At 38.9% G+C, this 21,260-nt stretch overlaps 1 long non-coding RNA gene across 1 annotated transcript in view; it reads right to left on the bottom strand.

Annotated features, from left to right (window-relative positions):
• Window positions 1–299: 299 nt before the first annotated feature.
• Window positions 300–21,260, bottom strand: part of LOC142101567 (uncharacterized) — a 249,174-nt gene continuing 228,213 nt past the window's right edge. The window contains exon 3 of the long non-coding RNA XR_012679042.1: window positions 300–312. This is a non-coding gene — a long non-coding RNA (uncharacterized LOC142101567). The remainder of the gene's footprint in view (window positions 313–21,260) is intronic.

Here is a 21,260-nt window from a genome sequence, read left to right on the forward strand (position 1 = left end):
TGATTATTGGTGCCAGATAGAGTGATTTGAGTATTTAAGAAACTTCTGATCTTCTGGGAGTTTCACGCAAAAAAATCTTTAGAGTTTACTGAGAATGATGTGCTTAAAATTAAATATCCAGTAAGTGAAAATGCCTTGTTAATGAGAGGGTCAGATGAGAATAGCCAGACTGGTTCAAGCTAACAGCTGACAGCAAATCAAATAACCACACATTACAACAGTGGTGTGCAGAAGAGCGTCTCTGAATGTGCAACACATTGAACCTTGCAGTGGATGAGCTACAGCAGCAGAAGCCCCCACCAGGTTCCACTCCTGTCTGCTAATAACAGAAAACTGAAATTACAGTGGGAACAGGCTCACAAAAACATGACAGTTGAAGATTGAAAAACTTTAACTGGTCGAATAAATCTCAGTTTTTGCTGCAACATGCAGATGATAGTGTCAGAATTTGTTATAGACTGCGCAAGTGCATCCTGCCTTGTGTTGATGGTGCAAGATAATGGTGGTGGTGTAATGGTGTAGTGAATGTTTTATTTGCATACTGTACATTTGGCCCCTTAGTACCAATTGAACATTATTTAAATGCCACAGTCTGGGTCTTGTTGCTGACCAGGGCTACCCCTTTACACAGTCATGTCTATGTAGTCCTTGTTTTGTGCACTGGGGCACAGTCATGTTGGAATAGAAAAGGGCCTTCCCCAAACTGTTGCCACATCGTTAGAAGCACAGCATTCTCTAAAATGGCTTGGTATGCTGAAGCATTAAAATTGGCCTTCACTGAAGATAAGGGGCCTATCCCAAACCCTGAATACAGCCCCATACCATCATCCCTCCTCCACCAAACTTTACAGTTGGCATAATGCAGTCAGGCAGGTAATGTTCTCTCACATCCACCAAATCCAGACTCGCAAATTTGACTGCCAAACACAGAAATGTGATTCGTCACTCCACAGAACACGTTTCCACTGCTCCACAGTTCAGAGTCGGTGGGCTTTACACCACTCCTTCCGACGCTTGACATTGGTCTTCTTGATATGAGGGCTGCAGGCAGCTGCTCGGCCATGGAAACCCATTCCATTAAGCTCCCACCACACAGTTTTTACATTAATGCCATCAGGGTCACAGGCAAGAAGGCAAGGTTCAAGGTACAGGCAGGGGTCCTACACAGAAGTTCAACCCAGTAGGTATACACCAAACAGCACAGGAGCAGGTTAGCAGACAGGGAACTGGAAGCTATAACTGGCAATGAGGCTCAGACCTCACTGCCTTAAAATAATACTAAGATCCAATCAGAACAGAGGAGAACAGGGCTGACAATCAGCCTCAGGAGGCTGCTAATTAATGCTAGCTAAAACTGGCATAGATAATAACAAAAACCAGGAAGCATGTATAAAAATATAAATGAACCAGTTTAAAGCATATAAGAGCTCTCCCTGGAGTTGGAGGATGTCCCTACACCCTCCTACATCTATTCCACAAGGATAATCCCAAAAAATAAAAACAGAGCATAGAAACTAGAGCACGCGCTCGGCTGCTAGATCACGCCAGGATGCGTCGTACCGCCGCGGCTCGTGACACCTTCCTCACAATTGAATTGAAAGAGAACTACTAGCCTAATGTTTGAACAGATTGTAAAGATGAATGGTTAATGGTTTTTCTTGGCTTGTAAGAAATGGGTAGATTGTAATTTACTGCATTATAGGATCTTCCATCTTTGCACCCAGCCATTCCTGGAGGAAGGTATATCCAAACTTTATGATATAATGCATTATAGTAAATTATATTTTATTTGTTAATCTACCTTGACAACAATCATATTCTGCCAATCATGTAAAAGTTAATAAAATTAAATTATTAAGTAAGTGATGTCACAATAATCTATACTGTTCTACTTTGGATGAATGTCCCTGCTTACCAAGCTGCTGTAACCAGCTCTGATGATACTGCAGCCCAAACGGTTGGCTCTATTATGCACCTCCATACAAAAATGAGACTTTGTGTTGCAGGAGGAGATTATTTAAATCAGATTCAATTGGTAAAGAAAGTGCATTTACTCAGGGTCGTCTTTCTCATTGGGCACAATGGGCAGGTGCCCGGGGACCCTGCAGCCCAGGGGGGCCCGTCGGAGGCAGCAAAAAAAAAAAACCTGGAAAAAAAAAAAAGACAATACTTACCTTGCGGTCAGCTGGCGATCCGGCTCCCTTCATGGTCTCCTCCTCCGTCGCGTTCCGCAATGGATGTCGGGCAGGCGTGATAACATCACGCCCGACATGCACTGCGAGCGCCGATGAACAGCAGATTTATCTTCTTACAAGGCATCATCACAGCTCTTTCTGCAACTAACCATCACTCGCTAGACATTGTATATTGATTTCCCATCATTACTTAGTAAACTTAACGCAGTAGGCTTGTTAGGAAGTGGACTGGTTAAATGACCATATCTTGTCTACGTTTACTTTTTGTGCACCCAAGTTGCCTATCTATTATTTTTCTTTCCTTAAATAATGCAGGCCCCAATCATCTGTAAAACTTCATGACTGTCCTCTTCTAAAAATGTAGTGACATTTCTTTCCAATACAACATTACAAACAATATACAGGATGTATAGATGTGACTGCACCACATAAACAAAAAACAATATAAATATGTTTCTATCATGATTAAATAAGAAGTGCAATATGAAACTAAAAACACATTATAATGCTACATCAGGGAGCATTATGCTACAGCACAGAATGTAAAATAAGGAAGATGCAAAGCCAGCACACAGCAGCATATATCTGAATAATGAGGCATTGTAGTACAATAGGTATAGGTTTCTCAGTGAAATAATACTTCTAGCTGCAAAAAGATCAAACTAGTTCATATGCATTTACTTTCAAAGCATATGAAAATACAGATATGTCTCAGTGGAAACTTACGGTCATTGTACTCTATGAAAAATATTGATATCAATACATTCTGCTCTGTGGTGTTTTGGGGCAGATATCAGGGAGGAACAAAATGACAGGGGCAATTCCACGTGGAATGTCCAAGACTAAATTCTACTAACGAAACATACAGAATCCACACCCAAATGCGGAATGAGGTAAATATTCCACTAAAAATTTCAGTCAACTCTACCTTTATTTTATTATATTATAGAAATAACAATTTTTTATATTTTATTGTAGGCTTGATGAATGTTTTCGCCCATACTAAAATGTATCTGTCAAATGTATTTTTCTTAAGACCCATGTGTTTTGGTTTTGGTTCTAAAACCATCTTTATGTGTTTTGGATCTGGACTTAATTAAAAATTGTGAAAAACAGATAATATCATGTCATTTTGAGCTGTTTTTTGTTCATACATTACTATCTATAGCATTAAAATGCATTTACAATCATTTATAGTCTATTTTCTATAGAGATGAGCGGGCTCGGATATCTGAAATCCGAGCCCACCCGAACGTTGCCGATCCGAGCCGGATCCGAGACAGATCCGGGTATTCCCGCCAATTGCAAAACTGAAACCGAGGCTCCGAGTCATAATCCCGCTGTCGGATCTTGCGATACTCGGATCCTATAAATTCCCCGCTAGCCGCCGCCATCTTCACTCGGGCATTGATCAGGGTAGAGGGAGGTTGTGTTAGGTGGTCCTCTGTCCTGCTATATCTCGTGCTGTGCTGGGGAAATAACAAACAGCCCAGCCCAGCACAGCACAGCACGAAAATTTTTAAAAAAAGTTATAAAAAAAAAAAATAATTATAAAAAAAAGAAATTAAAAAAAAATATCCAAAAACAATCCTGCAGTATAAGTCCATTGGTACTGCAATATTACAAAGTTCACTGATTCTCCGGAATAGACTGGGAATTAGTGGAAATGATTGTTATTGAATGTTATTGAGGTTAATAATAGCGTAGGAGTGAAAATAAACTAAAAAAACTTGATTAACACTTTTTATGTTTTTTTAAAAATAAATCCAAATCCAAAACCTTAAATCCGAACCAAAACCTTTCATCAGGAGTTTTGCGAAACAAATTCAAACCCAAAACCTCAAGCAAATCCGAATCCAAAACACAAAACACGAGACATCAAAAGTGGCCGGTGCACATCCCTAATTTTCTAATGGTCTCTTCACAACTGCCACTCCACAACTGAAATGGTTTGAGAAAATCGCTGAGGCATATAAAGTGTGAAATTCCACCTCATTACTACCACTTGCTGGGTGTGATACATATGTTCGACAGTTACATGATCAAAATTGATATGGTCGACACCTCTGTACAGTGCTGCGGTATTAGTGGCACTATGTAAATAAATGATGATGATGATAATATAAACAAGGTTGGAAAGTCGACAATAGTTGCATCAATAGTATTATTATGTCAATAATTGAAATGTAGACAGTATTATTAGGTCAACAATTTGAATGCAGACAACATTATTAGATCAACAATTCAAATGTAGACATCATTATTAGTAGACAATTCAAATGTAGACAGTATTTTTAGGTTGACAGTAATATCCCTAACCCTATCCATATATGTAAACGTATCCCTATACCTCACCTGACCCCATCCCTATTTCTAACTCTAACACTAATCATATAATACTGTCAAAATTTGAATTTTCATACTAATAATACTGTCCATCATGTGAATTATCAGTCTAATAATGCTTTTGACACCTGAATTGTTGACCTAATGTTGTCGACTTTCTAAATGTAGACCAAATAAATATCTGTCGACCGCATAGCACTTTACACAAGATGATAAACCAAGTCCATATTGTAAAGTAGTGCAAGATGGAATTGTTCTTGGACCCACCCAACTATTCATATATAAAATAGAAAAGAGCATTTTGGTGGTTGGTTGATGAACTGGAGAATAGATAGGGATTTTAAATAATTACTAATGGGCATTTAGCTAACAGGGGACATCTTTCTCCATGTTGACAATGTCATCATCCTCATCATAGATGTCAAGATCATCATCATACAATATTAGATCATCCCCACTTGAATCTAGCGTTACAGATTCTGTTTGTAATTAGAGGCAAGAATGGTTTTCCTCATACAATTTGTAGTTCATTTTGATGAATACTATTTTTTCTACACCTTTGAGAAGTAGTCTCCAACGATGATCACTCACAATGTTCTCCGCTGTGCTAAACACTCTTTCAGAGTACACACTGGATGGTGGGCAGCTTAAGTACACCATAGATAGTTTTTAGAAGGTGTATTAGATTGAGACATGGTAGAAGTGTCACTATATTTGAGCATTTCCTTTAAGTGTGACCAGATGTCATAACCTTTCACATTTGTGTGCTGTGTTAACTCATCATCAGTGTGGCTCTTAGAAAAGGGAAGTTTTTTTCTGGCACTAGAGTTTGTAGGAGAAACTGAAGCAGGAGATGTGTCATGTGTGACTTGAGCCAACAGCTTGTTCACAAGAAGCTGTTTGCATCTGAATTGTGTCAGTTAAAAAGCAAGACATTAAAGATCCCTTAAATCTAGGATCAAGCATGGCTGCCAAAATGTAGTGATCCAATTTCAAGATGCTTGGGTCAAAACCCTTGGGTCATCGCAAAGCGAATAAAGAATTTGATCTATAAGGGATTGCAGAATTGCTAGGTTCTCCTCTTTCAGCTTCTCCAGCTGTTTTCCAATAGTTGACTAAGGGTATGACTTGTCTCAGAATGGCAGTGTCTGAGTCAGAAGGGAAGGTGCTCACCCTTCCCTGAGATGCAGCAGGAAAGGTGCTGACTCTGCTACTCATGTCTAGATTCACTGATATGAAGCAGAGGCAAGAGGGCATCTGTCACCACATCCAAGTCTGTTCTGCATAAAGTATCCATGGGGCCACTAATCCCCAGGTGCCATCCTGATCTGTCCCATAGCAGTGAGACATTGAAGATAGGCTAGGGTCAATCTCAGAGTCACTCTCCATTATAATATAAGAAAGTGCATCACAGCACCACACCAAATATGTGTTGGCATGTACAATCTTAATAACAGTGACATATTAATCATCAAATACATTATTAATATCTGAAAGTCAGTCAGTGACAAATAAGATCAGAAGGAAAAGAGAATTAAATAGGACAAAAATGTCACATTTTTCTTTATGTTATAGTTTGAAGAACTCCCACATGAAGAAGATGGTCCCCAGTGGTCACTGCCTACACCATTCTGCTTGCTGAGGTTTAAGGCCATGGTCAGCAACGCCAGGCTACAAGTTATCCATGCTGAGGGTTCAAAAATAGAGGGATCTACCTCTGAGATAGTGTCAGGGTCATGTCTATGGCATATGGCTCCTTTAAAGACTAATGAGTCTCTGGGCACAAAAGCAATGGCTGCACACCTTAGAGACAAATCCTCAAATTTTATGAGGCCTTTCTTAAAAACCCTCTCTACCACTGTATGTGTTAACAACTGTACACTAATTTGCTCTGCAGTTCCTAATTCTCCGGTGCTGCTTCCACAAATAGAGCGTTATTTCCAGATGTAGCAACTACTCCAAATGAAGCTGAAGGAACTCCCTTCCAATCTGCCTATACTTGTTTGCCTAAATCAGGCTCACTTAGAGCAGCAACCAGCAGACTGCCACTCTACCAGTTAAAAAATTGGAAGCATTGCCGCAGATGGTGTTCCTTCTGCACGTCTACAATCAACATCTCTGTGCATGTTAAAGAGCCTTCTCAATCAAAATCTGATCTTTTATGCGTTTCCCTCTCCCTCTCCCCTTCATTTCCTTACTCTCTCTTTCCCTCTACTTTTCACTGTTTCTTCTCTCATTCTCTCTCCCTTGTTACTTAGCCTTTTATAGCATGTTTCACCTGTTACGTTTTACGAAGCGGGAAATGATATGGCCTGAGATAGAACGGAACTAACAAGAGAGAAGTCCAAGCAGAACAAAATTGACAGAAGGAATTCATCTTTATCTTCTGTTTCACATTGTACATAATGCATTTAGATTATGATTCCCTCAGTCTACAGTCCTGTGCAACATATCATAGTTTTCTAAATAAAATACAATAATTATTCTACATGGAATGTTGAAGACCTAATTCCTCCAGAGAAATTCCACACCCACATTTGAAATTAGGCAAATATTCCACAGAATAGTTTTAAACATTGTGCTCAGCTCTAATACAGAAAGAACATTTAGTGGAAAACTGGTTACATGAGAGGAAGTTTGTCATGATGGTTCATGATGAGTGTTGCTATTAGCTCCTCCTGTAAATGTTACTGTCATTGCGATTATTTTATTTGCAGAATAATGTCTCAATCACACTTGATTTGAAAATTGATTGTTTTATCAAATTTGTGCAAATTTGAATTTCTGAAGAATCAATTTACTCATCATAAGCTTGATAAGTAACACTATTTATATAAGTATTAAACTATTTGACATATGTTTATATTATATATACATATTAGACAGGAGTCAGCTGTTTATTATTACAGCACATAGCATTTATTCAATAACGAGGAAGAAATTGTTACAAGTATGGATAGGTTTCTGAAATATTTATCAGGTAACAATTATTGGCAACAGTTACTTTAATAAGCATTAAGCTGCTATGTAATGTCTGTTATTAAACAAAGGTAACTGGGAGCCAGCTACTTGCTATTGTAGTTTACAGCAAGTATGTGAGATGCTGATTGAAATCTTTCTGGTTGTTTTTCTTAAACAAACCATTTGATGGGCTGATATTTAGCGCAAATTTTTGAAGAGAATAAATGTGACTAAAAGCATTTTAGGTAACAACCATATTCCATACTTAGACTAATCATAGTGCTAAATAGCAACTACATTGGAGCAGTTAACATAGCAATTAGTGCAATAGACGCTATCTGTTAGCTTGCACACAGTGATTATAGCACTTAGCAAACAGTGCTCGTACAACCAATACAAACAGAGGGTCAAAACTACTGTCAGTAGGAAAGGGTATTTTTATATTATTGTTAGTTATTGGCTGACATCGGATAATCCCTACTCACATCAACTAATTATTACTCAGGATTTGGGATCATATAAGTGTTAAACTGATATAAATGTTTGAGTGATTCAATGAGTAGATGTTATTTTATATAGCACTAATATCAAATATACTACAAAAAAATTATACACCTACTTGTTAGGCTATACTACCATTATAGTGGATCTCACTTTCCTTAGAGGTCTCACTTATTTTATATTTCACTTTTAAATAATTCTTTTAATATGAACAATAAAAGTTCATTTTTATCCTAGTGTGAGTGTATTTCTTATCCCCCATTGGTTGCCATATTCATTTCTCTTCGAGATTTCATTTTAATCTATTTTTCTTCTAATAGGTCAGCATATACCATACTTGCCAACTCTCCCGGGAAAGTCCAGGAGACTCCCGAAATTCTGCATTTCTCCAGCATCCCGCAATTTCCTTGGCAAAATGACGCGATTCTCGGCGAATCGCATAATTTTGGCCCCCGCCCCCCGCGACAAAACGGCGTTTTACTTGTGGGGGCGGGGTCAAAATGACTAGATTCAAGGCTTCCCGCCCCCTCCCGCCCAATAGTCACGCCCCTCTCCCGGACGTCGCCTACTGAACGTATGCAAGTATGGCATATACCCACTTGTCCATCAAGGAGGGCCTCATATAAGTAGTATTTCTCTGTTGTCCTTTCGTCTGCAAGTTTGAGAAGCTTCTATTTACATACTCAAGGCCTTAATATTCATAATTTATGCAAAAGCAACAAAAAAGTATTGCAATATACTGGCCTTGTTTAAGTGCAGTAAAACCAGTTTTGCCTTTGTAAATTCAAAGCCACAAACTTCAACTAAATAAAAAGATTAAATGCAAATCTAGTACTAATAGTGAATGTGTGATTAATCTGCAAAAACCAACATAATAACAAGTTACATAAAGTATTAACAAATCAAAAGCTTTAACCGCATTTAAATTAGTTTCACTTAACTGCCTACTAAGTATTCCTATAAATGTATTTTCCTAAAGCTTAACCATTGTTGCAATTATAAAACTGTCACATTAATTGAATAGTTTTGCTATAGTTGATTCACAATAGCAATTGTTTTCATTGTGAAACTCCAATTTTTTCTAGCAAAGTTATAATTATATTGAGTTAAAATCAAGTCCTATTTCCTCCATACATTTAAATCATATCTGAATCACTGAAAGGAAAAAGTGTTTTGCCAATATTAAGATGGGATGGAAATATAGAGTTGTTGGCTTTACTAATGTAAATTCATGAACATATTAGTAAATAATGAAAACTCTAAATCAGGGTCATCTTTTCCATTGGGCACAATGGGCAGGGGGCCCCATAGGCAAGGGGCTCTTCATAAGAATAAATAATCCTGCAAATAAAAAATCCTGCAAAAGAAAAACTTCAAGGGTCACTGAGCGATTACATTTAAAAAAAGCAGTGCATCGGGCCCCTATATATATATATATATATATATATATATATATATATAATATAATATATATAATATATATAGGGGCCCCGATGCACTGCTTTGCCCGGTGGCCCGTAATGTTGTTAAGATGGCCCTGCTCTAAATGTATTGATTTCATAAAGAAGGATATGTAAATAAGCAGAGGATTAATGTTAGTGCTGTTATGAATTTGTATTTTTAAAATTGCAACTTTTTGCTATTTATGTGTTTGTAAAAAAGGCACATTAATGATCAGGGGTGTTTCTAACATGAGATGAGTACTTTATCTTAGTTGGAAAATTGTAGCTGCTGCCAGGGACTTTGGGGCAATGATTTCAATTATTATATAAATCAATAATTTTATATTGCTGTATTATTTATTACTATATTTTATATTATTATTTTTTTTGCATGGTTATGTCTAATTGACTGTGCTTTTGAAGTCTCCTTGCCTAGCCTACCCACAAGCTGGCTGTCAACGATTTATTTATGGATTCAAACTAAATGAACATGAAACAGTACATGGACACAATTTTAGTAATATTCTTAACACACCAAATAAGCTTACCTAAAAGGGACTTAGTTTTGAACCTACAACAATTACATCAAGTTTTGATACATACATTGACAACAAGTTCTGTAAAAAAAAGGTACTTCACTAAAACAGTCCTAGGAAGACAAGTCAGCCCGTTGGACAAACTACCATAACTAATGAGAGACACAACAGAAAAACACCACACTTAAGTCTAAAACAAAACTCTATCCCCTAACATAGGAGGCCAATCTAAAAGCACTGTATGAAAAGCATTTAAATAAGACGTACAACATTTTCAATAGAAAAACACACAATCACATCTAACCTAACCAGACAAGAGTCCAAAACACTAAGGGGTAGATTTACTAAAACTTATATATGAATTTATTAAAAAAGATAAAAAAGAAATTTACTATAAAAAAAAGTGGAGGTGGTGCCCATAGCAACCAATCAGATTCCAGGTATCATTTATCTAGGACATTCTAGAAAATGATGGCTATAATCTGATTTTTTGCTATGGGTAACAATTCTACTTTTCTTTTTTAGAAGGTTTAGTAAATCAACCCCCCCCCTCCAAAAAAAAGGACACACAAAGAATAATAAAACATCAAAGTGGGAGGAATAGTCAAAATGGACTTAATTACATAGATGAAGCCAAAAAAAATAATGTATATATATATATGTGTGTATATCTTTTTATACTTTCTTCTTTTTCCCTTTCCTGTGCTGTGTAGCACATTTATAATACACATACTGTTTCCACCTCCTTCTTTGTGCCTCCTAGCAGAAAGTAGCCGTCTAGCAGCTTACACTATCCTTCCTTACAATCCTACTACTTGTCCTCACCAACCATTTTACAAAAATGTAGTTTCTGTGCGACACCACACACAACCTCCATATCCAGGACATCAAGGTAATCTACATACTAATCCATGGCAATAAACAGCTATTTGCATCATTTTCTTACCCTTTTATTCATTATACTATGTGTTTTATTGCTATTCATGGCATCTATGCTTAGATATTTTCCTGGCAGTTTTTTCAGTGTCTTTCCCATTTGGTATACAGATTTGATCAATGACGCTTTGCTAGATTAAAACACATCCTGGTTTCTCAGCTGAGCAGAATAAGAAGTCTTCAAAGCGCAAGTTAAGTTTGATATTAGAGAAGCATAACCATCTGAAGTTAATTAGCACATTCCCCATAACCATAATCCAGGGCCAGCAACCGTGGTACGTCTCACAGCGTGACCAAAAATATTCTGTGGGACACTGTTGAATGGGTGGTATGAGCACCCAATCGAATTGTGACTAATATGGGAAAACAATTGAGATTGGCCAAGCAGTTAATGGCATTCCTGGACAATACAGGGCACAGTTGTTTAGTGCCGGAGTAACAGTACACTTTAGAATCGGGTGGTAGGGGCTCTTGTTGGTGAGCTTACCTTGGACGTCTGCGCTTGACAGGTGTTTCTTAGGGATTGGTGCTGCTGTTACGGATTCTTCGGGTGTTCCGTTTTCCGATCTCGTTGCTTGTCTTTTTGTTTTTGCCGTGGCGCAACCTGTGGAGAGAGAAGAGAGAAAAGAAGAGAAAAGAAGAGAGAGGGGGGGAGAGAGAGAGAGAGGGGGGAGGGTGTAGGGGGGGGGGGGCAGATATGGCGTGTGGAGAACACAGAATAGGCCGGTACCATCAATATACTTCTGGGGCTTAATGTGGTTTATAGCTCTTTTGCTGGTGTAAGTCTAAAGCTCTTTGCCCTGTTTACAGCCCTATCTGCACTGTATATTGTGGGGGTTAGGTACCTCCTGTGAGAGGTGTGACTAATGTTATGACTGGGGGGGTTAAGGAGCTCTTATATGGCTAGAGCTAATTAAAGAGGCAGTATGTTTTGTGATAGCCTCTATTTTATGTGCTGTGTATTAAGGAATACCATAAATTTAGCCTGTATAATTAGCGGCCAGCTCCCCACCGCATCTCACGACCAGCCAACCACTGGCGTTTGCCATTAGTAAATTAGCACAGTATGGAACGGACATTTAATGCCCCTAGCATATTAAGTATTAAATACCTGCTCCAATACTAAATATCCACATATTATTACCCACCCGTTTGTTCCTTAACGGTTAAACACATTTATTTGAAAATCAGCTAGATAATCTGTGGAATTTCCTTTATCATCTATAAGATCATCTGCCAATATTTTCTTCTTCCACTGCCTCTTAACTGGCAATGTTGTTTTCAAAGAGTCAATTTCCAATGTTTATTTTTCATCCATATTCAACTGTGAAGTTTTTGTCAGTACATTTATATACAAAATCCAATGACTTTCTGTGAATGTTATCAAATGTTCTTGTCTGTTCCTTCAACTTTATTGTAGCTGAACCTACTAAACTCCATGCAGTAACATATCTACACCACTTGTATGTAAACATATTGATAACGGGGCTGTTGTTTTACATATTTACATTTAAGTAAATGCTGTCAATATTGTTTCAAACTTTAGAAGACTTTGAAATTAAACATTTTCTTCTTGTTTTGTTTTTGCATCAAACTTTTTTCTTTCTTCTTGTATCATTGATAATTATGTCAATAGATTTACAAAAGTTCTGACAGCAGCATCATCAAAACGTCCAAATATAGTTGTTGCTGCACTGGAATTTTTTTTACAATCTTGTCTCAATAATTAGCTCTACTCATTTCATTTTTTTCTTGTCCTAAATGATTTCCAACAACTTCTATCCATACATCAATTTGCTTGTATGATGTTTCACAAACGTTGCTGTCAGGCGGGGACGGACGCCCGACTTCCGCTGCAGCTTCCTGTGTGTCTGTCGGGCGCATGCGCCCTGCTTCCGTCCCATTGCTAGGCAATGGGACGCTACTATTCTTCGGCGTGCCGCCTCCCTGAGCCTCCAATCATCTTCTGCCCTTCTCTATTTAAACCTGACTCTGGCGCCATTAGGGTGCGAGAGTAACAGGTTCATACCTAGTGTTCCTGGCTTCCCTTCTCCAGTTTCCTTAGTGTGTGCTCCCTGTGTTCCTGCTTCCTTGTTGTGACCCGGCTTGTTGACCATCCTCCGTTCTGTGTGACCCATCTTGCTCCGCGACCTCGGCTTGTTGACCATTCTTCTGGATTCTCCCTGGTACCTCGCATTCCCGATTTGGCTTGACCCGGACCGTCTGACTCTTCTACACTACACTGGCAACTGGCTAGCAGGACCGCGACCTGCATACCCTCTGCAGCGAAGTCCAAACCTCCTTGCGGGGGTCGCTGGCGAATACCAGGGGTACGTTAGACTCTGCACCTGTTAGTTCAGTAGCGCTAATACCGGTTAGTGTACTGCATTTGTTGCCCTCAAGAGGCCTTCGGCCCGACAGTTGCTAAATTCTGGAGCAACTTGAAAAAAGAAATTGAAGGCACACAACATTTTGTTTTTTCAATTATCACCAAATTCAAGACATGGGCATAACATCATGTATGAACATGCTGATCAGCCACATCAGTAATTTTATTTTGTAAACCATTATACTGGCCATGGTAGCTTGCAGCTCCATCTATACTGTCAGCTAAACAATTTTTGGGATCAATTTAAAGATGCTGTAATGTTTCAGTCAATGGGGCATATTCAATTAGCTTTTTGGTCCGCAATTACACGCGGCTGCACGTGTAAAGGGACAATACGGTACCGCAACATTGTAGATTTCCCTTCGCAACCTAATGGGATGCGCACGGAAATCTGCGATGTTGCGGTATCGGGACTTGTGCAGCCTAGCGTAATCGAGAACCGAAAAGCTAATTGAATAAGGCTCAATATATCAAAAAGTCCCTGTCCTGTACCATCATCATTTGGCACAACTGAAAGCAGTCGCTCACAGATAACACCTTTAAGCACAGACCGAATAATAATGCTTAATTGATTTATGCTTTTTCTTTTCCATGCTGGTAGGAGTAATATTCCTTAAATTAAAACTTAATTAAAAATACTCCACGCTGGGAAAAATGAACATCTACAATTAAATGTTGAATGCAGTTTTTGCCATAAATTGGCTATTGGTAGTTTTGCATTTGATAATAATTGCAGTTGCTATTGTTATTGTGTTGCTGTATTCTACATTTTGTTTGTAAAAATGATGTAGCATATTATAACAAATTTATACAATATAGTAGCAAGGTCCATTATGTATTTCTGCTAGAAATACATAATGGACCTCGCAGCAAGAACACATCGATGGGAATATGTATTATAGATGCATCTATTATTAACAATTTTAACAAACACAGTAATTTTAGCTGCAGTGTAAATAAAAGGTATCATTATTTATTGAACTTGCATAATGTGTATATATTATTTTTTGAGACTGTATCTTAAACATATATAAACCTAGTATTTTTGCATTCATTTTATATAATGAAAGAAAATACATTATATTTAAATTAAAGGGCATATGGCCATAATATATAAAAAAATATTAATTAAATACATACATATGTTTCTTGAAACGGCTCTTAAAATCCATACCAAAATTGGTTAATTCAACTAAGTTTCTTTATTATTTTCATTGAATTGAAACAAAGTTAAAATACTTTTATTATTTAAAAAATATTATTTAAATTGTGTTTAAAAAGAAACATTTTTAAAAACAGTGATGTTAACGTAAATATTTAATGCAAACTGCAAACACAATCCAAAATTTCTAACCGCTAATTTGAATCAGGGTCTAATGATGAATGTAAATTTCATGTTATTGGTTATCAAACCAGTGAAAATCAATTGAATTTTGTACTAGTGCAAAATTCTCAAGCTTCTCTTCCTTTGATTAGTAGGTTATGTGAAATGCGTACATATTTATTTTCCTGCCTCTTTTTGCCTTGCTTTTTATGAAGCCAAAAAATAGGTTGTTTTAATGTTTACAGGACTCCTGCAGTCGCTATTATCACTAAATGCTGTGTATTACATGTTCTGGGCTCCCAGAGAAGCTTTATCCAAAAGCACTCTACGGGCCTGAGTCATTAAGGAGAGCAAAGCATAAAAAAGGAGTAACTTTGCACCTGGGCAAAACCATATTGCATCAGAGAGCGAGGTAAATTTAAAATGTGGGGACAGATTTATAGGTGGGGTTGGGCATGTCCTAGATCAACTTTAAATTTCTGTGTAAAAATAAAGCTATCAAGTATTTGGGTGCTACATGAAAAAACAGCCAGTATTTAACTTACGTGCACAATAATAAACTAATTTGCACCCCTTGCATTGTAACATGGTTTGTCCAAGGGCAAACTTACTCCTTTATTTCCTTTGCTCTCCTTAATGACTCAGGCCCTTCATGTTTTCATGATATTCTGGCTACTAGGATAACTTCTCCATTGGAGTTGATATTTAATTCTACTCAATTCAAATGATCAATAAAGCAATAAAGCAGCTTCTACACATGCTAATAAATGCATATATATGCAGAGAAATTGAGATCTTTGTAGTCTTATGTGATAAAATAATCTGTGAGGCAATGGATCATGTTTATCAATATTTGCGATTAAACTGGAAGTTCTGCCGGAGACTCCGATTCGTATTCCAGTATACACTATAAATTTGCATACATAGATACAAATGTCCAGTAAAATATGGCAACCAGGGCCGTCTTTCCCATTGGGCACAATGGGCAGGAGCCCGGGTGTCCTGAAGCCTAGTGGGGCCCGTCAGAGGCAGCGCAAGAGAAAATAAACCTGAAAAAAAAAAGAAAATACTCACCTTGCGGTCAGCTGGCGATCCGGCTCCCTCCATGGTCTCCTCCTCCGTGCAGCGCTCGCAGTGCATGTCGGGCGTGACATCATCACGCCCGCCCAACATCCATTGCGGAGCGCGACGGAGGAGGAAACCATGGAGGGAGTCGGATCGCCAGCTGACCGCAAGGTGAGTATTTTCTTTTTTTTTTTTCAGGTTTATTTTCTCTTGCGCTGCCTCTGACGGGCCCATATATATAATCACTTATATATATATATATATATATATATATATATATATATATGGGCCCCGGTCAGGGCCGGACTGGCCATCTGGCACTTCTGGCATTTGCCAGAAGGGCCGATGGCTGTGTGGGCCGGTCCAGTACCCTGCGCAGCGGTCATGTGAGTATTTGTATACTCACATGTTCGCGGCGCCGCAGCCCCCCGCACTCACTTAAATTTTTTTATTTTTTTTCAAAGTCTTTTCTTTTTCTATTAGCAAAGGAGGGGGGCGGGCGGCTCCAGCGCCGCGATCATGTGAGTATACAAATACTCACATGATCACGGCACTGGTGTCCACCCTCCCCCCCTCTTTTGTTTGCACTGAATGTCGGGTGTGACGTCATCACGTCACGCCCGTCATTCAGTGAGGAGCGGCGCCCGGAAGAAAGAAGAAAGGAGAGAAGACAGAAAAGAGAAGAAATACAGAGGTAAGTAAAAGAGAGTAGAAGCGAAGAGAGGCACACAGGAATACAGGAAGAAAGATCACACAGGAATACAGGGAGAAAGATCACACAGGAATACAGGGAGAAAAGCCACAGGGGAATAAAGGGAGAAAAGCCACAGGTGAATAAAAGGAGAAAAGCCACAGGGGAATAAAAGGAGAAAAGCCAAAGGTGAATAAAAGGAGAAAAGCCACAGGGGAATAAAGGGACAAAAGCCACAGGGGAATAAAGGGAGAAAAGCCACAGGGGAATAAAAGGAGAAAAGCCACAGGGGAATAAAGGGAGAAAAGCCACAGGGAAATACAGGGAGAAAAGCCACAGGGGAATAAAAGGAGAAAAGCCACAGGGGAATAAAGGGAGAAAAGCCACAGGGAGAAAAGCCACAGGGGAATAAAAGGAGAAAAGCCACAGGGGAATAAAAGGAGAAAAGCCACAGGGGAATAAAAGGAGAAAAGCCAAAGGTGAATAAAAGGAGAAAAGCCACAGGGGAATAAAGGGACAAAAGCCACAGGGGAATAAAGGGACAAAAGCCACAGGGGAATAAAGGGACAAAAGCCACAGGGGATAAAGGGACAAAAGCCACAGGGGAATAAAGGGACAAAAGCCACAGGGGAGAAAAGGCACAGGTGAATAAAGGGAGAAAAGCCACAGGGGAAATAAGGGAGAAAAGCCACAGAGGAATGAAGAAAGGGGGGGGGGTAAAAGGGACTGGGTGATGAAGAAAGGGGGGAGATAAAAGGCACAGGAGGATGAAGAGGGGCAAAAGCAGCATGGCAGAATGTGATGAAGGGGGTAAAAGTAGCATGGAGGGCGCAGTGTGATCATAAGGGGGCACAGTATGGTGGTGATGAAGGGGCTGTTTGCAGGGAGGGTAATATGTTTATTTATTAAATGTGAATACTATTATTTTGATGTTGGGGCTGTAGTGAGGCCTAATTTTAAAACGTGGGTGCTATATTGATTTAACAGCGGTGCTGCTTGGAGTTTTCTAAATTTCATGTACCCTTTTTTTTCCAAATAGGGCCCCCAATATTCCAGGATCCAGACAAGCAGCAACTGATCTAAAGACACCAGCAGCCACAAGTCAGGTAGGAGAGAGCAGGACAGTCTGCCAACTGTCCTGAATTTAGTGGGTGACTGTATCGCTTAGTCAGGATTTGGTATGACTGCAAGGACAGTTGGGAGGTATGTCCTGCTTCACATTGTACTGCTTGTGAAGGCAGAACTGTGTGCACCTAACAGTAGTGCTCACGGTATTGCGTGTGTATTTGTTGAAAATGTGTCTAGTAACCATATTACATATAGGAGCCCCCCCTGTCTTAAGTGCCTAGGACCCCCCCCCCTTTCCCCCCAAGCCTTAATCCAGCTCTGGTTAGTAGGAGGAATCTGATAGTTGCTCCCAGTCCCCGGACAGGACACAGCCTGCAGAGCAAGCCGAGGAGCTCTAACTCTCATGAGATTTATTAATCTTGTGAGACTCAGAGCTTCCCTGCTCACTCTACAGGAAGTTCTCATCCTGATGAGTGTCAGAAGCGTAGATAAGTACAGTGGACTAGGGTGTTGTAATGTGTTTCTGGGGTGGGGGTGGCGTGATGTGGGTGGGGAGGGCCTGATAAATGTAATGTTTTATTATAATGTATATATCAATGCCCCATGTCGACCACGCCTCCAACATAATGTGGCCACGCCCTTTGCGCCATCGCCGCTGCGCAGCGTCACCAACAGAGGTGGGCCTGTATGCTTCAAATGCCAGGGCTGATTTTTAGTCCCAGTCCGGCCCTGGCCCCGGTGCACTACTTTGCCCGGGGGCCCAAAATGTTGTTAAGAGGGCCCTGATGGCAACCGATCAGTAAATAGTCAGGACTGATTAACTGCAAGTTAGACTAATGGAAGAAAATGTCTGGCTGCTTTCTTTGGATTACTGAGCATTTTCTTTTATTTTAGTCCCCTACATTGCGTCATATTTACTAACGACTAGATTGTATTCTTAAAAACTGGAAACGTCTTTTTCTGTGAATAACTGTGTTAGATTACAAATTGTCTGCACTATCTTACATACAACAAATGTAATATTAATAATAATAATAATAATAATAATAATAATATTTATGATGCCATTGTCTAACTATTTATAAAGAATATCAATGAATGAAAATAGCGTAAGAAATAAAGTCTATCCTTTCTCAAGGTATTACACCATATAAATTTAGGCGTTTATACTTTTTTTTAACAAGCAACAACTTTGCTTACATTTGTTAAAATACTGATATTTTGGCAGTTCAGAAGGAACCTTTTGTATCTGGGTCATGAAAACATTTGTACAGTCTATTGTTGATTACGTTGTAAGGGTTTTGTTTTTCTCTGACTTTTCATTATATGTAATCACTACACAATTAAAGCCATGTATTTGTTTAGTTCTTTACTCTAAATGAGTATGTATCTGCATGAACCATACTTAATTGAAGGATAAGAAAATGCAACCTTATAGTTAGAAGAAGCAGTGAGCAAATTATATAACATTCACCAGGTTACCACTTTGCATCTATAATTAAGGTGACTTCCATCTAAATTATAATCTAGAACAATTATTGAGTAAGCTGCTTGATTACAAATGTTTCTAAAGGAATGGCATTCTAGCATTACTTCTGACTCTCCAGCTAGTTGGTTGTCTGACTTTTACCATAATTTTCAAGTTTTTTAAAATGATAATAAAACGTAAAAGAGTATTAATGTGTTGCTATAGTTTTTTTTTTGCTGTGTACATGTTTTCTAACCTGTCATGTATTAAGTAACATCAGAAATGTGCTAGGAAACTTTGAACATAATACAAGCATAAAACATAGCACATAACACATACTACAAGCAGGTCCTACTGAACAATATTGTCCAAGTCATAGAATGTTGATGCCTTGATGGCGCCCAGAACACCAGCACAATTCCTATATACACTAACTGTTACAATAGAAGGCATTTTTTTAGTAAAATTAAAAATTAGCTTTCTTTAGAAGAATGCAGAGCGATGTTGACCTAGCAGTCAATGCAAAAATCGTGACTGTTGAGATGGCGGGCCAGTCCCCTAAAAGCGCAATTGTTCCACCTAAAGCATGACAGGTGGGAGGTATGAAGATGTTATTATGAAACAGGCAAAAATGAAAAAAACAACAACTTTATTTTAAACACTTCTGATGTAAAGAACAAATAACTAAATATCAATAAAATATACCATACATTTTTGTTGTAGAGTGATAGAGACAGTGGCATACCTATAATGAATGCAGGGTGTGCAGTGCACATAGGCCCATGTGTCAAAGTACCACCCCCCCGTCCAGCCAGAGCAGTGACAACAATCTCCATAATCTTCGTGCTCTCTCCAGGGACAGTAAGTGGACTTAGACCAGTCAGTGCCAGTGATTGGTCTGAGTCCCCGATCATCTCCAACTGTCAGCACAGAAAATATTGGGATAGCACCTGCTCAAAAGATAGCAAAAACTCAGGCACTGTACTGTCTTCTGCCATGTTGCTGGGGCAAACAAACATTTTGAGCATGAATCCACTCATTTTATAAAACTCCTATGGACAAAGGAATTTCATCATCATCATCATCATCAACATTTATTTATATAGTGCCAGCAAATTCAGTAGCACTTTACAATTGGAAACAAACAGTAATGAAGCAATACTAGTAATACATACAGACAGAAACGTAAGAGGGCCTTGCTCGCAAGCTTACAATCGATGGGATTTAACTCTGACATAACAAAACATGGCATATTAAAACTTCAAACATCAGTATCACTTCCTGTCACGGAATGCAGAATCCGGGCAGTGACTCATGAGCAGACCCCCGTCCCCTCGATATGAAAAAAAAAATAAGCATATTAAAAGAATTGACAGATAAAAATCCCAGGCACGCATGATACTTGGTACCCATCCCCCTCTCGGTACTCATGAAAACAGTTGCCTCTTTAAACTCTCAGGAGCTGTGTATCTGAGAAGTGCTGAAATTGCCAAGATGGTTCCAGTCTATGTTTACCATCCTGCCCCTCCCTACATAGCATGGATAATATAGGAAAAAATACAGAAAAATGCAATTACAAGATATCATAGATGGCGCTAAGCCCAGTATTTGGTAGGGGACAGTCTGAGTAATTCTGCAGCATAAAGAGTCTAATTAGATACACCTCCTCATATACAGGTAGCAGCCAGCCTTCAGCACCAGGTGGTTGATCTGGATAGAATGTAGGAGGAAAAATGAATAAAACGGCACCTTCTGGTGTAGTAAGTTAGATCACATAAATAGCACCATAAAAAAATCCTTAACTATGGAGCTCCAGTGATATAGGAAAGAAGTTATTCAACAGGTAACCGGAGATATTAAGTAGACTATAAACACCACCTTTACCTAGTGTGTGTTTAGGTGTACCAGATATACGAATACTAACAGCTTATCTGTGGTATCACATCATCGGTATCCAATAGATTCGGGACAGCATGGGATAACGGCTTGTTCATATATACTGCTTCTTAGTTCCACTGTGAGGGTAGTATCACTCTATGCGATGGTATATAAAAGGAAAAACAGTACCAAAAAGTGCTCACTTCATGCACATGGCAAGTTGCATTAAGTTGCAAAGAAACGCGTTGAGGCTGACCTACTTGATAGTATCTGGTGGAGTGTTGTATCCTGGTTATTTGTTCATTGTGTAGTCCCCTGCTAGACTTTTTCTGCAGAAGTCCTGGAGAATATCCATACCTGGGAAGAACTACTAAGAGCAGCACATCCAGCATACATGGACTACAGCTAAGCTCTAGTTGTTTTTAATTGATGTAAGCGCATAACCTGTATGCCTTTGTGT

Source organism: Mixophyes fleayi, chromosome 9 (assembly GCF_038048845.1).
Source record: "Mixophyes fleayi isolate aMixFle1 chromosome 9, aMixFle1.hap1, whole genome shotgun sequence".
Classification (NCBI taxonomy): domain Eukaryota; kingdom Metazoa; phylum Chordata; class Amphibia; order Anura; family Limnodynastidae; genus Mixophyes; species Mixophyes fleayi.